Here is an 18,255-nt window from a genome sequence, read left to right on the forward strand (position 1 = left end):
ACATCAGGCTTCAGCTCAGGAGTCAAACAGCAGGTGGAAAGGAGAAGGCTGCAAACAGTTGGATGAGAAGCTGCGTCCTGTCGTTATGGAGAGCTTCTATCTGCAGCTGCAGGGCTGGCTCTGCCGCCTTACTCCTGCTTGGCAGAGAGAAGGACCCAGTACCAGGCACCTGGTTTTTTCTGTGAAAGCTGCAGGAAGGCAAAACTGTGAAGTTATGGATTAGAAAGTAAGCCATCATACTTTTAGTTTCCTTCTCTTAAAGTCACCCTATACTTTAGAGTATATAATGTATTTTGTGTCCAGGTGTGGGGGCTCATGCCTATAATCCCAGCACTTTGGGAGGTCGAGGTGGGAGGATCGCTTGACGCCAGGAGTTCCAGATGAGCCTGAACAACAAAGGGAGAACCCATCTCTACAAAAAAAAATTTTTTTAATTAGATGGGCATGGTGGCACATGCCTATAGTCTCAGCTACTCAGGAGGCTGAGGCAGGAGGATGGCTTGAGCCCAGGAGTTCGAGGCTGTGATAAGCTATGATTGCTCCACCGCACTCCAACCTAAGCAACAGAGTGAGACCTCACTGCTAACAACAACAAAAAGCATTTTGTTATCATTGTCATATAATTATAAAAAGAGAATTATGTTTTCTCTATCTTCCAAATATACAAACCTATCATTAATATTATGGTTCAGTTTAGGCAGCTATGACTAAACCATGCTCTGCGGCCTGGCTAAACCCACAACGGTCAAGGCAGGTGTTTGTGAGGGTAGATGGACTTCTCTGAAAAAGGTCATAGCCAAAAACACACACTCTCCCCAGAGTGGCTTCTCCCCAATGTGGTCAGAAGCAGCAAAAGGCTCTTTAGTCAACAACTTCCAGGGAGGCCCATTGGCATTAACTGAGGACATGAAGCCCCAAGAGAGAGCCAATACATGAAAACTCAGGAGCAAGGCTCCCAAAAGCCCATTGCAGGCTGAGGATGGGCCCAAACTGGCCAGGGCAAAGGATGAGTGGTCTGGTTTTAAGTCCAGCCCTACTGTGAAAAGGATCAAGTGCAGACAAAATGGTCACATCGTTCATCTTGGGTAACAGGTACATGGTATTTGTTATACTATCCCTTACACTTTTCTTTTTCAAAATTAAAAAAAATAAAATGTGCAAATGATTTAGGGGTTCATTTGTGACTGTAAGATTAATGACAGTCAGGGGAGACTCCTGCCAGCGAGGCACTTGCTGCCTCTCTTTGCCAGTCAGCGTCTTCTGCACCTCTGCTGCCTCATCACATCTTTGTGCACAGGCTGCTCCATCCCTGCTCCTCATGAGGCCTTTGCCCACTGCACTGATTATGTAGAGCCACACCTCCATGGGATAGGTCCCCTAAGCACCAGGAGAGAAGGGATCATGACATTTTTGGTCATCCAGTGCTGGGAACAGCGCGGTCTAACGGAAGGAGCACGCACTTCAGGAAGAGACAGACCATGGCCAGATTCCTTCCTGACTCTGCTTCTCTCAGGTTATGACTGCAGGTGACCTACTTAACTTCCTTGAGCCTCGGTTTCCATATCTATAAAAGGTTAACTGCATCTAACAAAATTTTTGTGAGGCTTAGAGATAGCGAATATAAAGTATACAGTACAGGGTCCAGCCCACAAGTCTTTGCTGAAGGAAAGATGGATGGAGAGATGGATCAATGAATGGACGGGTAGGTGGGTGGCTGGAAGGATGGATGGAAGAAAGGATGGACATACAGAGGGGCTGTTTTTAAACCATGACATTTGAAGAGCAGTTGAAGAAAGTAAAGCTGCTCATGCTGGAGAAAAGCAGGACTGTCAAAGGTTCATGTGGGACAGGTTAAGGAAAGAAGGGAAAGAACTTCCCAACAATGAGAGGATCCGCAAATGCAGTGGACTGACTCAAAGGGTAGAGACACTGTGTCTCTAGAAGGGTTCAGGTGAAGTCAAAGACACACCCCTAATGGGCTGTCAGGGAAGGAAGGACTCCCCTTGTGGAAAGTTTCCCAGCCTCTCCTCAAGGGCTCACTTTCCCATTTGGGCCATATTTGTCTACTATTGTACTATAACTAGCTTAATCTGAAAACTACCATACTTTAAAAAATTTTATCTTTTTTTTACTTAAAATACTTCTTTAGCCTTAATCTGAGCAAAATATCCATTAAAAAACTCTTTGTTGTGATGCCTGTATTTTTATAATACATTTAAATAAACCAGTATATAACTATTAAAATGAAAGATGCTGTGTCCCACCTAAAATCATCTTCCTCACCACTACAAGAAATGTGCTCTACGGGGTGTGACTCGACTTAATACAGTCAGGGGGCTCCTTCTGGGTCTAGGATTCTGTCCTCCGAAGGTTGCTTGAATACTGGTAATGCTCTTCATTCTTCCGGCCCTTTCTGGCCTCCCAAGCGTATTTTCATGTGTATATTTTATCTAATCCCCATGACGACACTGACGGCTGGGCAGAGAAGTCACAGATGGAGCCTGGGCCCAGGCAGCACAGGATCCAGACAAGGCCCTATAGATGGTCACAGAGGCCAGAACCAGAGCTCCCAACTCTCCACCCACCCTCCTTTGTTTGGCCACTACAAGCCGCACAGCTGAATTCATTATTGGTGCTCTCCAAAATCTTACTAGCACTACAACCCATATGTAAATCATATTGTTTTATCCGTCAAGGTAGCCTGATGCCAGGACTATACCCCTCTGAGACTCAGAAAGTCACCTCAGCAACCGGTGATGACCCACATTGTCATGTAGCAGTCCCCACCTCGTGAAGCTACCAAGAATATTAAAAACAATGATAGGGACATTAAAAAGCAAAATACAAAAAATACATTTTTATATATAATATATAACCAAAAAAATCAAATAATATGGATTGGGCTAGAATATAAAAAATATTTTTTAATATAACAGCAACAAAAAGAAGCAAAATACACATTGCTGCTTCATGACTCCTACAAGAGGAATGCCTGCAGAAAGCTGTCTTACATCATGCTGGCCAGCTAAACGGCCCTAGGGGCTCAGTGGTGGGGGCCAGGACAAGGAGGGCCAGGGTGGAGTCTCTGGGAATAGGTGGAACAAACTGCATCACACAGGTAGCGGGAATGCTACCTAGAGAACAAGAGATGGGGCACCATTGAATGCGTGGCGAGTGCAACGCAGTCTCCACCTCAGCCTGAACCTCATCACCTCTGCTGAAGCATGAGGCAGCGCCAGCACTGCCCTCTTTGTCAGACCCACTGGCTGACTGCACAGACTTCAACTCACAGGCTGGGCAATGACAACTGTCCCACTCTATTTGTACTCTTGGCCCCCATCTCTGCCCTCTCACACTGCACTGGAATGGCATGCTGACTTGGCTGCACAATGGGCTTATGGAATAGGTCTGCCATGAACTTTAGAGAAGTCACGTGCCTTTAGATCAGAGATCTAGGCTTCCCTGGGCTTCTCATCAGCATATTGAAGAGGCTGTGACTCAAGAAGACAAAACCTATTACTCTGAACTCCAGACACTCAGCCTTTGTGGCTACCAGTCCCATGCAGGAACTTGCTGGAAGTGGCACTGTTATCCCATTCCTGTGTACAGAGACCTTCCAAGAGCAGAGAGCATCTTTGGGAGATCTGAGCTCTGCTTAATCTTACTTACTGTTATTTGGGTTTTGTTACTTGCAGCCAAAAGCATCCCCATTGATTCAGTACTACAGGGCTCAGAGGCATGATCTAAGACTTATGAGGGCTGGCAGGGACTCAGAATCCAGCAAGAAAATTCCTCTTAAAGCTTGAATTCTCTGCTCAGTCCCTAGACAATGGGTACGTGCCAGGTGTCCCACGTCTCAGGGAACTCCTCCAGCTCCTTTCTTTTTCCTGTCTCCAGATAAAGGTGACTGTACCTTCTATGCCTGCCCAGGGCCTGGCCAGTACAGAGCCTCTGGAACTCAGTGTACATCCCCTGGACACTTGAGAACATTCCAGCATTGCACAAGAATGCATTCCCATTCAGTTCATATGAGAATGCTTGTACAAACTACACAATGCTCATGAGCAGGTATGTTTTTCAACTGCTTTCAGGGAGACACACTCTGTTTGGGGGCATTTCATTGGCAGAACAGATTACGATGGTTAAATCAGATGTGAAATATATTGTGGAAGCCACATTTCCCTGAGAACTCACTAGATCCAGGAGGCTGGTCAACATGTGATTCTGACTGAGGTTAGGACCAGTCATCCCAGGAGCCTAATTTATCAGAGGCCAATAGTCATTCCTGGTTCCAGGTGATCACTAGAGCTCAGGAACCAAACCAACCCCAAGGTAACTGACTTGTCACTTTTTTTTTTTTTGAGACAAGGTCTTGCTCTGTCACCCAGGCTGGAGTGCAGTGGCGTGATCATGGCTTACTGCAACCTCTGTCTTCTGGGCTTAAGCAATCCTCCCGTCTCAGCCTCCCAAGTAGCTAAGACTACAGGCGCGTGCCACCAGGCCCAGCTAATTTTTGCAGAGACGGAGTTTCACCGTGTTGCCCTGGCTGGACTTGTCACTTTATAAGTAGCTCAGACGAACTGAGTGTGAAATACCAGTGGCTAGAGCTAATAATAACATACAAGTTAAACCTGTCACAAAGTGTCTTATGTAGGTGAAAACAGAGGTGGAAATTAGCAACTGTCTTATGGAGGAGCGAAGCTGACAACACTGGAGACAATCGCTTGCTTCACCAAAGGGCCTTGACTACCGCCTACCCCCAGTCCCGCCCCCAGCTTTAGGAAATGCCAAGGTCACAGCTGGGGGGTCAGTTTCCACCAGAGCACGAGGCTTGCCCTACACCTCCCTCCCCAGAGGCTGGCAGACCTCAAAAACCCCAGAGCATGAAAGCCCCATGCCTCCCACCCCGGCAGAAAAAGGACAAACTACACCATAAACTACAGAGAGAAGCTAACTGGCTGCTGGGCAGGGTGAACAGACCTAAGGGTGAAAACCATTGCCCGAAACATTTTCAGCCCCAGTCAGCAGGGACATGTGATTTACAGGAAATTAGGAGGTTTATAAAATGTTAGCAGCTCAAGTTTCTTCCCCGGGAAAAGAAGCAGGAGAAGCTCTAAGAACTGTATCTGAGAAAGTGCTTTGTTCACTGCTAAGCTTCTGACACGAGTCAGTTATTAACACCCACAGCTCACTGCCTCACACTTCAACCCACCAGTGAATGTCTATAGTGAATAATTATAAAACAATATATTACAAAACTCTAACACAGGCTGCACCAGGGCCTTCCCAAGCCCAGGACAGCCACGTGGCCAAAAGCATGGACTTCAGATATGATCTTGGGCAAGCTGTTGACTCTTTTTCACCCCAGTTCCTCTATCCTTTATAACAAACAAAATCCTTCTGGAGGTGTCTTGTCAAGAGGTGTCTTGTCAAATGATGAGCAAATCCACTTCAAGTGCCTGGTCTTTGTAAGCCCTGTTGGTTGCTGTTATTACAGCGGAGTTTCAGAGCTCTTAAAGTCATATCTCCATCTTACTTCTGCTGCCAGACAAACCTCTGGAGGCCACGATTCCGAGCCTTGTCAGCCACCCTCTCTGGTCAGGTCCAGGACAGAGTGAGTCCTAGAGGAGCAAGGCCAGGGAGGTTCCACACCATCAGGGGCCACTGGAGAGTGGGGGCAACGGCAGAGCTCTATGATCAAGGCCCCAGTGGCCTTGATGGACTTTGTCCACCTCTCCAGACTCCGCTTTGCCCCAGGCCAGAACAGACCTCAGCTCCAGCCAGAGTCTAACCGGGTGTCCAGTGTATACGCTGGGGCCAGCCAGACATCATCTCTAGGGGGCCTTCTCTCACCTCCCACTCTGGAGTAGGGACCCCTAGAGGCTCCCACAACCCCTGGGCTTACCGGATCTCAGCACTTACCACATTGGCTTGTCACTTTGTGCTCTTGTCTTCCCCGCAGGGCAGGACTGGCACCGTGTCTGACGCCCCAGCCAGGTCAGTTCAATGTATGAGCCCAGGCCCTAGTTGTGACCACAGCTCCAGCTCCCCAAACCTCCGGGGGCAGTGAAGGGTTGTTTATGAAGCAGGCTGTGTTTTATTATTCAGATGAATTTGTCAACTCCCTGGCGGATCCCTCCCCTCGTTAACGCCATCTTAAGGCGGGGGGGTAAAGAGTCCCCCTCCCACCCCTCCCCCCCGCCCCGTCCTGCCGCCCATCTACCCACCGGGTTCTCGCCCAGGCAGCCAAGGAACTGTAATTACCATGAAAGGGTCTCTTTGAGCGGCGCGCAGGCCCTCCCCACTGGGGTCTTGGTCGTGGCCGATTTCACGAACGCACACCGTTACGCGGGAGCACGCGATGGGGGCAAAAAGCCACGCACAGCCGGTCCCAGGGCGCACCCCGCAAGCGGAGAGCGCGGCCGAGCCCGGAGGGCGGCCACACCTCCCGCCCCGGAACAAAGCGACGGCCGGGGCGAAAGGCGGCGCGCAGCCGGGCCCCCTCCCCTCCAAGGCCGCCCGACCACTCACCGCGCGCTCCAGCCCCGGCTCGGCTCCGGCACTCAGGCCGCCCCCTCCTAGCCTGCGCCGGTGAGGAGGCAGCGTCGCGCCCGCCGGGCCCCGCGGCCGCCGGACTGACGGCTCCCCGCCAGCCGGCCACTCCGGTCCGTCCCCGCCCCGGCGCCTCCTTAAAGCGACCGCGCCGCCAGCGTGCGCCCCGAGCGCCTAGCGAGCCGCACATTCCTTATATTGCCACAGCGCCTGCTAAAAATAGAGCGCCGCGGCGGGCGCGCCAGTGGGGAGCCCGGGCTGGGTGCCTCGACCCTGTCGCCCCCGCGTGCACCCCGGCCCCCAGGACGCGCGCCTGCGAAGTCCAGCCCACCCGCGCCGAGTCCCCTGGGCCCGGCAGGGCGCGCTACAGCGCCAGGGGCTGGGGTCGGCGCCGCCGCCTCTCCCGCGGCCCAGCACTTACCCGGGTCAGATCCGTGACGCCGGGGAGCTGGCTTTAAGGTGGACGCCGAGTGGGAATTCGACCCGGCCTCTTTAAGAGCCTCTGCGCTCCAACCTTTAAATCTCCGCTCCGGCCGGGCCAACTTCTGAGCCTACGGACGCCTCCCCAGTCCTAGGCGAACCTCCGCCGCCACCTTAGCTGCATTCCCTTCGAATCCTGAGACGTCTTTCTTCCTGATCCTGCCCCAGCGTCTCTCCCCCCAGGCCTTCTTGATGCACCGTTCCAGGGCCCAAACTTCGTTGGGATGGATGCGACGGGGACAGGCGACACTCGCGCACCATTTCATTGTTTCAGTTCCGCTAACTCCTCTCCAGCGGCGTCATTTTCACCCCGTTAAAAAAATAAAGATCTAATTCAACACCATAAAATTCCACCTTTTGAAGTGTACAATTCAAGCCGGGAGCAGTGGCTCAAGCCTGTAATCCTAACACTTTGGGAGGCCGAGGCGGGTGAATCGCCTGAGGTCAAGCGTTCAAGACCAGCCTGGGCAACATGGTGAAACCCTGTCTCTACTAAAAATACAAAAATCAACCCGGCACGGCGGCACGTGCCTGTAATCTCAGCTACTCGGGAGGCTGAGGCAGGAAAATCACGTGAACCCGGGAGGCAGAGGTTGTAGTGAGCCGAGACTGCGCCACTGCACTCTAGCCTATGCAACAGAGTGAGACGCTGTCTCAAAAAGAAAAAGTGTACAATTCAGTGGTGTTTAGCATATTCACAAAGTTTTGCAACCATCACCATGAGCTAATTCCAGAACATTTTCACCACTTCCCACTTCCCTCCCCCACCCCCCACAAAAAGAACTACCCATTAGCAGTCACTCCTCATTCACCCCTTTCCCCCGCCTCTGGGCACCACTAATCTACTTTCAATCTCTATGGATTTCCCTATTCAGGACATTTTCTATAAATGGAATCATACAACATGTGGCCTTTTGTGACTATGACTAGCTTCTTTCAGTAAACAATGTTTAATGATCTATTCATGTTGTAACATGTAGCAGTACTTCATTCCTTTTCATGACTGAGTAATATTTCACTGTATGTCTATACCTTTTGTTTATCCCTGCATCACTTGATGGATATTTAGGTTTCTACTTTGGGGCTACTGTGAATAAAGCTGCTACGAATATTCACGTACAAGTCTTTGTATGACCATAGGTTTTTCTTTCTCTTGGGTATATACCTGAGTGGAATTCCTGGATCATATGTTAATTCCATGTTTAACTTTTGGGGGAACTGCCAAACTGTTTTCCAAAGCAGCTGCACCATTTTACATTCCCACCAACAACATATGAGGGTTCCAATGTCTCCACATCCTTGCAAACACTTGTAATTGTGTGTCTTTTTTTATTCTAGCCATCCTATTGGGGGCGAAATGACATCTCATTGTGGTTTTGATTGTCAGCATCATTTCTGAGGACATTCTTTTTGTGGGTGGACCTCAACGACTTAGAACCAGCTTTACATGTCCAGGGAACCCACTCCCTTCTCAGGTTTGCCCCAGGTCTAAGGGAGCCTCACAGTGCTGCTGGCTCTGCCTGCCATGCTGAGGCTCTCAATCCCACACAGGCTTCCTTTGGCACCCCAGCCACCCATGCAGCCATTTGGCGGGAGCTGCTGTGCACCCCCTGTGCCTCCACTCCCACTTGCTGCTCCAAAAGACCCTGTAGACCCCAAGTGTCCCCTGGGAAGGGGACAGCAGGTTGGGTGCCATCAAGAGTATCTCTCCTTGGCAGTAGGGAGTAAAAGACCTGGTTGGGGAGAAGGCTTGAGGGACAGTAGTTTACCTCAACTGGCTGGGTTTGCCCTGGAACCTGACTCCCTCGATCCCCTCTATTTACCACAGAACTTGGGAAGGCGGGCAGGGATCTGTACATCCTGGTGGTCTGTCAGCCCCTCGTGGGCTCCCCATGTAAGAGATGTCCTCTCTTGGGCCCTGACTGGCACAAGACCCTGACCATGCCCTCAGCTTGAGCTGAGCCAACATCTACGCAAGAGTCAAAGAGATGTCTTTATACTGCTTTTATACACATATCTGTAATAATACCTCTTCTCAGAAATGGAACTTAAACAGCTAATAGTCATACCCAGGTACCTGGGATTCTCCTTTTTTTTTTTTTTTTTTTTTTTTTTTTTTTTGAGACAGAGTCTCACTCTGTCACCCAGGCTGTAATGCAGTCGCATGATCATAGCATCATAGCTCACTGCAGCCTCGACCTCCTGGACTCAAGTCATCTTCTTACCTCAGCCTCCTGAGTAGCTGGGACTATAGGTGTGCACCACCATGCCTGGCTACTTTTTGTACTTTTTGTAGAGATGTTGCCGAGGCTGATCTCGAACTCCTGGGACTCAGGCAATCCACCTACCTGGGGCTCCCAAAGTGCTGGGATTACAAGTGTGAGACACTGTGCTTGGCCTACCTAGGATTGCCTAATGGTGAGATTCAATTTTGCAGATTGTGATTGGGGATGGGCTGTTCCATTTGAGCTGCCTCCTCTGCTCTTTGAAACTTGAAATACAGTTGTGGCTCAGTTGCTGGCAAATGGGGGCTTAGAGAACGGAGCCACTGAGCAGAAAAGCTTCATTCATCCAGTAAACACTGCCAGAGCATCTACTGAGTACCAGGCACTGGGGCAGAGACCTGCCTTCAAGCAAGCTGAGTGCCAACTGAGGAGCAAGTGGTGTGGAAGAGAGAAGCACACGGCCTATGGGAGACCAGAGGAAGGGCACCTAATCCAATATGGAGAGGAGGCAAGTGCCAAGGGAAGGACTTCTGTGAGAGCTGATGACTGAGCCACATCTGGAAGGACAAATAACAATTAGCTAGGACGGGGCGTGGTGGCTCACACCTGTAATCCCAGCACTTTGGGAGGCAGAGGTGGGCAGATCACAAGGTCAGGAGTTCAAGACCAACCTGGCCAATATGGTGAAACCCCATCTGTACTAAAAAAACAAAAATTAGCCAGGTGTGGTGGCGGGTGCCTGTAGTCCCAGCTACTAGAGAGGCTGAGGCAGGAGAATTGCTTGAACCCGGGAGGTGAAAATTGCAGTGAGCTGAGATTGTGCCACTGCACTCCATCCTGGGGGACAGAGTGAAACTCCATCTCAAAAAAACAAAAATTAGCTAGGCTGAGAAGGGAAGGAGAAAACCTTGTATGCCGAAGCATGATTGAGCAGAAGTCTTTCCAAAGTCTCTGGCAGATGTGCCTGGCTGATCAGGTGTGTTTGAGGCATGGCAGAAGGCCAGACTCCTAGCCAAAAACCCAGGCAAGGCTCAGGCCCAAATTTAATCCACAGAGGTCCAAGGTCAGACACAGCACCAGGAACCAATTTCTGGCTAAAGTCAGAGCCACTGAGCTGACCCAGAGCAGGACAAAGCAAACATGCTTCATCCACTGCAACATGCCCTACACTTGCCTCTCTGCCCTGAGGCTTGCTGAGTGCCATGCCTTGGAGCCAATCCAAACTGGTACCTAGTTCAGCAGCAAACATGGGGGCCTGGGACCTTGGGGCTGGAAGTCAACCAGGTCATTGTGGCCCAGCCTTCCTCTAGAACTCCCAGCTTCAGGCCAGATGCGGTGGCTCACACCTGTAATCCCAGCACTTTGGGAGGCCGAGGCAGGTGGATCACCTCAGGTCAGGAGTTTGAGACCAGCCTGACCAACATGGTGAAACCCCACCTCTACTAAAAATACAAAATTAGCCAAGCGTGGTGGCGCATGCCTGTAATCCCATCTACTCGGGAGGCTGAGGCAAGAGAATCGCTTGAACCCAGGAGGCAGAGGTTGCAGTGGGCCGAGATCGCACCATTGCACTCCAGCCTGGGCAACAAGGGTGAAACTCTGTCTCAAAAACAAACAAACAAACAAACAAAAGACCTCCCAGCTTCAGTGTATTCCCTAAGAGTAAAAGAAGCTGTGAGTTTCTGAGCACTCACAGTGTGCCTGACACCAGACATAGTGATGGGTCTGACCCTGTGCTGTAGGTCATCTGAGCCCTGTCTTAGATATGAGGAAACTGTGAGCCCAATCCCACACAGCTGGTAGACTAAGAGTCAGGCTCTTCTGACCACAAAGCCTATACTCTTCTCCCATGCCAGGTGGCCTTGATGGACAAGTGTGTGTTTGGTGTTGGCGGAGTAGGGATGAGGTGAATAGGAGATGAGTGCTCATTCTAGTCACTGGGCCTGTGGCTGGAATTAGATCTTTTGGTGACCCTGAAGCACCAACCATGGGTTAGCAAAAGAAACTTGCCCCCACGACCCATGCTTATTCATCCCTCAGCTGACCCTTCTTCTGTGCCAGGTACAAGGCCTTTCTTCCCCTGGACTGCCCAGGATGTAATGCCAAAAACTTACACTCTGCTTTCAGAGTTTTCATGGACTTTACCAATCCAGGCCCAATCACTTCTCATCTTTACCCCTCCCTGCTACCCTGCTGTGGTTTGAATGTCTCCTCCAAAACTCATGTTGAAATTAATTGCTAGAGGTGGGGCCTTTCAGAGGTGATTAATGCCATTGCTGTGGGAATGGGTTAGTATCACAGGGAGTGGGTTCCTAATAGAAAAGATAAGTTTGGTCCAATTTTCTCTCTGTCTCATGCTAGCTTCTGCCTGCCTTCTGCCATGGGAGGGCCCTCACCAGATGCCGGTGCCATGCTCTTCAACTCCCCAGCCTCCAGAACTGTGAGCCAAATAAATCTCTTTTCTTTGCAAATTACTCTGTCTATGTTATTGTGTTATAACAGCAGAGGGGTATGGACTAAAACACAGCCCTCCACACCTACCACCTCCTCCAGCTTCATTAGGAGCTAGGCCTCATAAGGTTTTCTTCTCTGATACTTATAGTTCATTCCTCACACGGGCTCGCTCTTGCTATCTGGGGCTAGAAGAGAAGCTTCCAATCAATCTCCTTCCCATTAACGGCTAAACTTCTCCAAAAGTTGTCCATACTCAGCTAATGTGTTGGTTTCTGATAATGTTTGTTTTTCTCCCCTTAACTCTTACTCCGTTAAACTAAAATCCAGCAGCTTTTAAACATTGTGGGCTGCAATCCATAAGAAGAAATAGGTTTTACACTGCAAACCAGAACACACACACACACAAACACACACACACGAAACAAAATTTAATGCTAGCATGACCTACTAAATCAATTTTGTGCCCCATTAATGGATTGTAACCTACAGTTTGAAAAACATTGTTCCATTTTTTGACACCCAGAGCCTCAGGGTAGTGATAGTGCAGCAGAAATTTGTCAAGAAAAAAAAAAGTCAACTCTAAAATATTGAAACACATGCTAGAGACAACAGTTTAAAAAAAAAAGTTTTCAGTTTCAAAAGCCTAGGCGATTTCCTCTTCTAGGTAGGATTTAGCAGGCTAACACTCCTACTGCAACAAAATGAGATGAGGCTCCCCAGCTGTTCCCTCATCCCCAGGACATTTGTGAGTTTGGGGCACTTGCTGATGATCAAGTTTGCCTAGCAGGAGGACCTGTAATGGAGGAAAGGGAAACCAGCAAAGCTTTTAGTGACCACAAATGCTAGAATGACAAATTAGAAGATGGGAGCTTTAAACACAAAACCAATTTCCTGCACCTGACATTTGCTGAGTTCTGCATCTAGGAATGCATCTAAAAGCAGAATAGGGCTGGATGCAGTGGACCATGCCTGTAATCCCAGAACTTTGGGAGGCTGAGGTGGGAGGATCACTTGTGCCCAGGAGTCCAAGACCAACCTGGGCAACACAGGGATACTCCATCTCTACAAAGAAAAAATAAAACTTAGCCAGATGTGTTGGTACACACCTGTGGTCCTAGCTACTAGGGAGGCTGACATGAAAGAATCACTTGGGCTGGGGAGGTCAAGGCTGCAGTGAGCTCTGATTGCACCAACTGCACTCCAGCCTGGGCGACAGAGCAAGACCCTGTTTCAAAAAAAAAAAAAAAGATTGGCCGGGCGCGGTGGCTCACGCTTGTAATCCCAGCACTTTGGGAGGCCGAGGCGGGCGGATCACAAGGTCAGGAGATGAAGACCACGGTGAAACCCTGTCTCTACTAAAAATACAAAAAAATTAGCCGGGCGTGGTGGTGGGCGCCTGTAGTCCCAGCTACTCGGAGAGGCTGACACAGGAGAATGGCGTGCACCCGGGAGGCGGAGCTTGCAGTGAGCCGAGATCGTGCCACTGCACTCCAGCCTGGGTGAAAGAGCGAGACTCCGTCTCAAAAAAAAAAAAATAAATAAAAAAATAAATAAAAAAAAAAAAAAAAAAAAAAAAAGACTGGGCATGGTGGTTCATGCCTGTAATCCCAGCCCTTTGGGAGGCCAAAGAGAGTGGATCACCTAAGGTCAGGAGTTCGAGACTAGCCTGGCCAACATGGTGAAACAGCGTCTCTACTAAAAATACAAAAAAAATTAGCTGGGTGTGATGGTGCATACCTGTAATCCTAGCTACTCGGGAGGCTGAGGCAGGAGAATCACTTGAATCCGGGAGGCGGAGGTTGCAGTGAGCTGAGATCACACCACTGTACTCCAGCCTGGGTGACAAAGTGAAACTCTGTCTCAAAAGAAAAGAAAAGAAAAAAAAAAGGCAGAAGATCCTATGGACCTTGCAGTTAGCCTGGAAAAAATGTAGAATATCTGCAGGTAATATCAGCCTGATACCACCTACGTGTACATCCTGCAGATGCCAGAGTAGACAGGTAATCCACCCACTGTGCACTGGCATTAGGTAAGTCCCTTATAACTGCAAGGTAACTCCAATGAAAGGGTGTGTTGGGGATAGGTGGTGAGAAACAGTAATTAACTGAGAAATTTCTGAATTTACTGATAGGAAATGGAACTGGCCACAGCTTAATTTGGGAAAGCAGGTGGAATGAGAGCTTTTTGGTTTTTTTTTTTTTTTTTTTTCTGTCACCCAGGCTGGAGTGCAGTGGCGTGATCTCAGCTCACTGCAGCCTCCATCTCCCGGGTTCAAGAGATTCTCCTGCCTCAGCCTCCCAGGTAGGCACATGCCACAACGCCTAGCTAATTTTTGTATTTTTAGTAGAGACAGGTTTTCACCATGTTAGCCAGGCTGGTCTTGAACTCCTAGCCTCAAGCTATCCACCCGCCTCGGCCTCCCAAAGTGCTGGGATTACGGGTGTGAGCCACCGCGCATGGCTGAGAGTTTCAAATAATGTTTAAGTGAGTAGCATTGTTTGAGGTGGTGGATTTAGAAACAATCTTGATGCTGGCCGGGCGTGGTGGCTCATGCCTGTAATCCCAGCACTTTGGGAGGCCGAGGTGGGCGGATCACGAGGTCAGGAGATCAAGACCATCCCGGCTAACACACGTCTCTACTAAAAATACAAAGAAAATTAGCCGGGTGTGGTGGCGGGCGCCTGTAGTTCCAGCTAATCGTGAGGCTGAGGCAGGAGAATGGCGTGAACCCGGCAGGCGGAGCTTGCCGTGAGCCGAGATCGTGCCACTGCACTCCAGCCTGGGCGACAGAGCGAGACTCCATCTCAAAAAAAAAAACAAAAAAACAAGAGAAACAATCCTGATGCTTATCACTGGGGAGCGGATAGGGAAGATGTGGTGAGTGCTTGCCGTGAAGTACCAGGCAGCACCTGGACCAAATGTTCACACATAGCAACATGTATGGATCTTAAAAACACTGGGATGGTGGAAAAAGAAAGAGAATGAGAAAGTGTATAACACAATAATCCCTATGTAAATTAAAAATATATGCACATACAACAAAAAATGTTCTGCAAATATATATACAAACAAGGAAATACTTCTTAGAAACATTAGAAGGTTTTCCTGTGGGGGACTAGTGCAGAACAAGAGTAGGAAAGGGGATTGTCTTAGCCTGGGTTCCTTAGAAAACGGACTGTGTAAAGTGCATTTACTAACACTTTATTGGAAGAAGGTATAATCCCAGAGCAGCAAAAGTGAGAGGAAAAGGGAGGTGAGGCAGAAAAGGTGGGGAAGCAAATGAAAGATGGTGCACTAACTAGGCTGACCATAACCTCATCAAAAAATGCAAGACATCTGGAACCACTGAGCACTGTAGTAGTTTCATTAGGGAGAGGAGTTTATCTCTTTCCTGTCTTGTCTCTCATGGCTCAAAGTCCTTCCCAGGATGCACTCATTCCACTTCCAGGTTGTATCACCAGCTTCTCCAGGCAGCCACAGAGGGACCCAGATCCTGTGTGGTGGTGCTTCGCCCGCCTTAGGGGGTGGTGGGAATGCCCAGAGGTTCGTGGGTCTGATCAGCCAAGGCTTGTGGCCAGACCTGCTGCGACTCCTGCTTCAGCAAGAACAATGGAGGCCCTGCCAGGGCTGGGATCTCATCCTAGTGAAGGCTGGGACAGCTGGTGGTGTTAGGAGATGAGGTGTTGGTAGTAGCAGCTGTGGCTCAATTGCATAAGTGGCGCAAGCCCGGGGGAGCAGGTGGGCCCAATAAATTGGGTCTGATACAATGCCTCTGCATAGACTTCATGCATAACTCTGCCCAAGGACACGGAGTGATCAGGGCAGACTTCCAGTACAGTATGTTCATTCCCCTGAAGCCGCAGGTAAACCTGCATGTGGGCTGAGGTCCTAATTCTTAGACATCTTTGTTCAGATCCTACTCATGACTGGGCTCAGTTTTTCCCCCCAAGTTTGTTCTCAGGAGCAAGTCTTCTCTAGGATTGTACAACTTCTCCCTTCATGCTGGGAAATAAAGCTGAGAAGGGAAGAGGACCCAGGCCCAGCCACCAAAGTGGACGCGTATTCTAATTATGGCTACTATGTTTGGAGTATTAATAAACTGGTCATTTTTTCTAATCTGGAGAGGCAGGAGCTGCAGTGGAGCAAAGAGCCCCCAAGCCTCCTCCATGGTCGTAAGCACACTGCCCATGTCCAGACCAGGGCAGACCTCCCAGAGCCTGAGCTTGTCACATCCAGGTATGGCACATGTGTGAGACTTTGGGGCCAATCACAGGTATTTATTACTTGGCTCATTTTCCTGCAGTGTTGTTTTTACTCAATGAATTAAAAGTTTTGAAATTTTATTCTTGTCAGTGGTTTTGTTACATGCAGATACAAACCAAATGAAGCACCTCCTGTTTTTCTCTCAATCATTCCCATGTTTTTTTCATGAAATCCCAGAGTTAACATTCAGTGAGTGACGTAAAGACTTGGTAATTTGGAGTGTCCTGATGCTATGGTTTGGATGTGGTTTGTTTGGCTCCACCAAGTCTCATGTTGAAATTTGATCCCCAATGTTGAAGGTGAGGCCAGGTGAGAGGTGTTTGGATCACAGGGGCAGATTCCTGTGGATGGCCTAATGCCATCCTCAAGGGAATGAGTGAATTTTCACTCTTAGTTCCCATGAGAATTGGTTGTTGGAAAGAGCCCAGTACGTCCTCTGTGCTCTCTCTTGCTTTCCCTCTCACCATGTGATCTGCACATACCAGCTTCATTTTGCCTTCTGACATGAGTGGAAGCAGCCTCAGGCCCCCATTAGAAGCAGATGCTGGCACCATTCTCCTTGTAGAGTCTACAGAATTGTGAGCCAAATAAACCACCTTTCTTTATCAATGACTCGGCCTCAGGTATAAGCAATACAAAATGGACTAAGACTTCCGAGCACTTGCTGGTATTGCTTCTGTGGGCATGCTCAAGTAAAAAGACATGTATAGGGTGGGTGACTGCTGGAGAATGAGTTACTGCTGTTGTCTCTGGCTCACACAACTAGTACTGTACCTGGCTGGGGGTGGGAGGCAGCTAGCTTTTTGGATGGCAAATCTATGGTCATCTGAACTAAAATAACGAAACTATTTATTCTGGTCAATTCTCCAACTTTTGGGGAGCTGGGTGAAAAGGATTATGGATCTTTTGAGTAACTTACATTTACTCAAAATCTTACATTTTCAGGCTGGGCGTGATGGCTCATGCCTGTAATCCCAGCACTCTGGGAGGCCGAGGTGGATGGATCACTTGTGGTCAAGAGTTCAAGACAGCCTGGCCAACATAGTGAAACCCCATCTGTACTAAAAAAAATACAAAAATTAGCTGGGCGTGGTGGCAAACACCTGTAGTCCCAGCTACTTGGGAAGGTGAGGCAGGAGAATCTCCCAGGACTGGAGGTGGCAGTGAGCCAAGATCACACCACTGCACTCCAGCCTGGGCCACAGAGCAAGACTCTGTCTCAAAAAACAAAACAAAACAAAACAAAAAAAACCTCACATTTTTCGGAAACTTACATTTGATAAAAATGACAGTGTGGAGGGTAAAAAATCATTTTTAAAGCATCAGACATCTTTCTTCACTGAAAAAGAAAAGCCTTTAATAACATTTCCTGGAAGCTGATAAAAAGCTGACCTTGGGCTAGGCATCGTGGCTCACACCTATAATCCCAGTAATATACGAGTTATTAAGAAATTATTTTTAGGCAGCTAGAAAGGCTTGGTGGAATTTTCCTTTAATGAAAAGCAGCCCCCAAACCATGTCTAACAAAAAACAGCCTGGAAGGTCAGGCTGCAAGCATAGATATGCATATGTAAATGCAGGTGGCTAAGAGCCAGGTCCACCCAATGTTGTGGTTCCCACTCCCTTTTCCTTGTCACCACATGTGCAGGTGTCACGGCACCATCCAGGTAAAAACAAGTGTGCTGGTGCCATGGTGACCGCCAGGTAGAAGCTGCATTTGCATAATAAAAGACTATGGCGGAAGTGCCAGTCTTTTCGTGGGCTCTGTAAAATGGCACACCTGGTCAAACCAATCCCCTAGGCCCTATGTAAATCAATCACTGCCTCCTCAAGCCTCTTTACAAAATTGATCGCATTCTGCCCCAGACCAAAGACCCCCTCTTGGGTGACCCGCTTTCTCAGTATGAGGAAGTTCTTTCTCCTCTTCTTTGTCTATTGAACTTTCCATTCCTAAACCTACATCTCGTGAGTATCGGTGTCCTGAATTCTTTCTTGGCGTGAGACAAATAACCACAGGTAAATACCCAGACAACGGAGCTGTTTCACCAGCACTTTGGGAGGCCAAGGTGGGAGGACTGCTTGAGCCTAGGAGTTTGAGACTAGCCTGGACAACACAGCGAGACCCTGTCTCTACAGAAAATTTTAAAATTAGCTGGGAATGGTGTCATTTGCCTGTAGTCTCAGCTACTTGGGAGGCTGAGGTGGTGAAAGGATTGCTTGGGTCCTGGAGTTTGAGGCTCAGTGAGCAATGATGATTGGGCCACTGCACTCCAGCCTGGGT

General features: G+C 48.9%; 1 protein-coding gene across 5 annotated transcripts in view; it reads right to left on the reverse strand.

The window, feature by feature from the left end:
- The window catches only part of MRAS (muscle RAS oncogene homolog), a 58,229-nt gene extending 50,577 nt beyond the window's left edge, over positions 1 to 7,652 (reverse strand). Inside the window, exons 1-2 of one of the 5 annotated variants that reach the window (XM_055295290.2) lie at positions 6,265 to 6,500; positions 5,923 to 6,090 (exon numbers count right to left, since the gene is read on the reverse strand). The gene's annotated coding sequence lies outside the window, so the exon portion shown is untranslated. Of the gene's footprint in view, positions 1 to 5,922; positions 6,091 to 6,264; positions 6,501 to 6,531; positions 6,840 to 6,973 lie in introns of those variants that run through there. The other 4 variants (XM_055295288.2, XM_055295285.2, XM_055295289.2 and 1 more) reach the window with 4 other exon arrangements.
- Positions 7,653 to 18,255: the final 10,603 nt, after the last annotated feature.

The sequence above is a fragment of the Symphalangus syndactylus genome, chromosome 10 (assembly GCF_028878055.3).
Source record: "Symphalangus syndactylus isolate Jambi chromosome 10, NHGRI_mSymSyn1-v2.1_pri, whole genome shotgun sequence".
NCBI lineage: Eukaryota > Metazoa > Chordata > Mammalia > Primates > Hylobatidae > Symphalangus > Symphalangus syndactylus.